Here is a 4417-nt window from a genome sequence, read left to right as displayed (position 1 = left end):
ATAAAATAAAATGAAAGCAATGTTTTTAATGTTTTGATGACACAATAGCCTGTCAATTAGTACAATTAATTCCAAAACTTGGTAAAAGACTGCAACTGCAAGAAGAAAGGAGTCTTTTTTCCCTGCCAATATGCAGGCCATGAGATTGACAAACACCTAGCAAACAAACACATGTTCCATGGCTCTATTATAATTTATATCATATGCTTTGGAGGAAGGGGGAAAAACTAGTATTATAGTTCTAGAAGAGCTTATTTTCATATCTTAATGACTAGATTTGATAGGTAACTTGTTTTTTTTTTTCAAGGACCACAAAACGAAGTCTCTATTGATAACAAATCGATATAAATAATAACATGTCCACTAAAATTATGCACTATAGTATTACACCAACTGACGTAATTATTTTTTAAAACAGTGAGTCCTGCTTGAAATAAATTTGATTAGTTAAATAGAACTGTCACGTCAGTTGGTGTAATGTTTTGATATACATATTATTAACAAAAATTTGACAATTAAGATCTTAAACTTTATAACAGTAATGAAATTCTTATCTTTTTAATTATATAATATAATGTGTTAATATATTGGAGGCTTATACTATATAAAAAAAGTACTAAAGTTGTGCATACAAATTTAACTAGAAAACCTTAATTGCTACTGTTATTGAAAGTCAAGGATTTGATTGCAAACTTTTTTTCTCAAAGACTAAATTGTTAAGTGAAAAACTCAAGGGGCATTTATACAAAAATTTATTTGTTTTATTTTATAATTTTATGATTTTTTTTTCAATCTGTCTAACTAACACCATTTTATACCCCTAAATTTTCACTAAATACCATATATAACCTCATATTTTATAATTCTCTGATTTTTAAAAGTATCTTTAGAAATAACTTTTGAAATAAATAAAAATTAAAAAAATAAATATATATTTTTAAATATAAATGTATAATATCATTAAGTTATAATTCAATTAAAAAATTATCAAAAAGTTTGACTTGAATTAAGTTCAAGATTATTTTTCGTTTTAACACCTAGAAGTTTTTTTGTGGAATTTTTAACATAAAATTATATCTGCTATTTAACTAAAACTCAAAAATATAAAATAGGATAAACCCTACATTTAATATTGTGTCCCACTTCTTGACCTCAACAGTCTTCAAGTCAAAAGAAATTATATAGCACAAGCTTGTTCTTTTCTTTCTTTGTTGGATTTAATTTTCTCATAATCTTGGCAATGTGATATATATGAATGTTACAATTTCTGAATTAAAACAGTTGATTCCAATCATAAGTGGTGATGACATGATGATCAAATAAATGTTTATTATAATTTTTTTTAATTATTTAAGGATCGATTTTCATTCACTCTTGTTGTTGTGAAACTATTTTTTTTTGTTTTACAAATATTGAAATCTTAGCATTCACAAATGAATTAAAAAAGAAATACGGAAAAAAATGACAATTTGGGTTATCAAAATATTGCACATTGGCACTAACCTACGCACAATCTTCAGCAGAAGGTAATTTTTAATGGCAGCTATTTTGTTTATATATTTTAGAACTTAAAAGTAAAATAGAAACTTCTTCGAGAATTGGTTTTTAAAGATTGTACCACACATGATTTAGTTAGAGTACTATAATCCACAAACATATAATTTGGACTCATAAACTAGGTTATAAATCTTTACCCAAAAAAAAAAGTAGGTTATGAAAGAAACAAAAAAACCATCATATTGTAAAATCAAATATAGTTGAGTGAATGTGCTCTGCTTCCAGATAAAATAGAAATATGTTTGGGGCTAAGTGTTTATACTCAACAGTATCTATTTAATTTAGAGTTTTATAGCAATTTTCACTATCAAATTTCCAATTTTATCAATTAGTATATTTGGATGATTGAATCATATGTGTCGCTTGACTAATTGTTTTTAAAGAGCAACTGCAGTAGAGGCTACTCTAAAAGTAGCTTAACTGACCCACTACCATTTTTTAAATAAATCTCACCAATCAAAAAAAGAGAAAGAAAAATTAAAAAAATATATAGCATAGCAATGTTGCCTAACAGGGCAACGTTGCTTGTTTTATTCTAACAAAAACTCATACACCTCATTACTTGACCACCTGACAAGCTCATTTCCTAGCAACGCCCACTAGAGTTGCTCTTAAGAGCAACTGCAATGGAGGCTACTCTAAAAGTAGCTTAACTGACTCCACCACCATTTTTTAAATAATTCTCACCAATCAAAAAAAGAGAAAGATTTTTTTTAAAAAAATAATAGCATAGCAACGTTGCCCAATAGAGGCAACGTTGCTTGTTTTATTCTAACAAATAACTCTCCACCTTATCACTTGACCCCACCACCTGACAAGCTTCTTTCCAAACAACGCCCACTGGAGTTGCTCTTAAGAGTAGCTGCTGTGGAGGCTACTCTAAAAGGGAAATTTGTGTATTTATGCTTAATGAGATATACTAAATCAAAAAAATGCTAGGCACTTAAATCATTTCAAAAAAATGCCAAATCTTTTGACAATACCTAAAATACCCCTCTCATAATTTTTCCATCAACTTCCTCTTCCCTCTTCAACACATCCCTCTCTCTCTAGAAAAAAATTCATGGGTAAGGTAAAATATAAGAGAACTCAATGTAATAGCAAGTATTCCTTACTTAGGACACTAAAATACTGCATTTCGAACAGATCTGGGCATGATTTTTGAGTTTTTTTTGCGATTTTTTTTAGATCTGAAACTTTGAAATTTGCAGAAAATCGACGTGGTTCGATGGGGCTCGATGCCAGCTCGATGGGGCCTTCAAAATCAAGATTTTCATGAAAAATCGATGTTGCTCGATGGTGTTCGATGCGATTCTTGCAAGATACGTAATTTTTCACTCGGGTGTCCGTTTGGGGTGATTTTTTTTTTTATTTTGGGTATTTTTTCAAGATCTACACGTTTGAGATGTGTATATACACATTTGGGAAATGTAAATCTTGAAAAAAAATGACAAATGAAAAACATACCTCATGTTCAAGATATGTTTTGGTATGTTTTCAAGTTCTAAACTTTGAAAATGTGTATGTGAATATCTAAAATGTGTAGATCTCAAAAAAATACCCAAAATAAAAAAAATCATCCCAAACAGACACCCGAGTGAAAAATTATGTCTTTTACAAGAATTGCATCGAACCACCATCGAGTAACCATCGAACCACCATCGAGAAATCTCGATTTTTTCTTGAAAATATTGATTTTGAAGTCCCCATCGAGCTGGTATCGAGCACCATCGAGCAAAGTCAATTTTCTACATATTTCAGAGTTTCAAATCTGAAAAATAACTCAAAAATCATGCCCAACTCAATGGTTGCTTGATGGTGTTCGATGCTACCTCAGTGGGGCCTTCAAAATCAATATTTTCATGAAAAAATCGACGTTGCTCTATGGTGGTTCAATGGTTGTTCGATGGTGGTTCGATGGTGGTTCGATGGTTGTTCGATGGTGGTTCGATGGTGGTTCGATGGTTGCTCGATGGTGGTTCGATGCAATTCTTGTAAGAGACATAATTTTTCACTCGGGTGTCCGTTTAGGATGATTTTTTTTTATTTTGGGTATTTTTTTGAGATCTACACGTTTTAGATATTCACATACACATTTTCGAAGTTTAGAACTTGAAAACATACCAAAACATATCTTGAACATGAGGTATGTTTTTCATTTGTCATTTTTTTCAAGATTTACATTTTCCAAACGTGTAGATCTTGAAGAAATACCCAAAATCAAAATTTTTTTTTACCCCAAACGGACACCCGAGTGAAAAATTACGTATCTTGCAAGAATCGCATCGAACACCATCGAACCACCATCAAGCAACATCGATTTTTCATGAAAATCTTGATTTTGAAGGCCACATCGAGCTGGCATCGAGCACCATCGAACCACGTCGATTTTCTGTAGATTTCAAAGTTTCAGATCTGAAAAAAATCGCAAAAAAACTCAAAAATCAGGCCCAGATTTGTTCGAAATGCAGTATTTTAGTGTCCTAAGTAAGGAATACTTGCTATTACATTGAGTTCTCTTATATTTTACCTTACCCATGAATTTGTTTCTAGAGAGAGAGTTGAGAGGAATAGGTTGAGGGAGAGAGAGAGAAGAGAGAAGAGAGAAGAGGAAGTTGATGGAAAAATTATGAGAGGGGTATTTTGGGTATTGTAAAAAAAATTGGCATTTTTTTGAAATGATTAGAAATGCTAGCATTTTTTTGATTTAGTATATCTCATTAAGCATAAAAACTCAAATTTCCCCTCTAAAAATAGCTTAACTGACCTCACTACCACTTGTTAAATAAATCTCACCAATCAAAAAAAGAGAAAGAAAAATTAAAAAGAAAATAGCATAGCAATGTTGCCCAATAGAGGC

The sequence above is a fragment of the Humulus lupulus genome, chromosome 5 (assembly GCF_963169125.1).
Source record: "Humulus lupulus chromosome 5, drHumLupu1.1, whole genome shotgun sequence".
Lineage (NCBI taxonomy): Eukaryota > Viridiplantae > Streptophyta > Magnoliopsida > Rosales > Cannabaceae > Humulus > Humulus lupulus.
The sequence above is the reverse complement of the archived record's forward strand: the minus strand, read 5'-3'. Positions refer to the sequence as shown.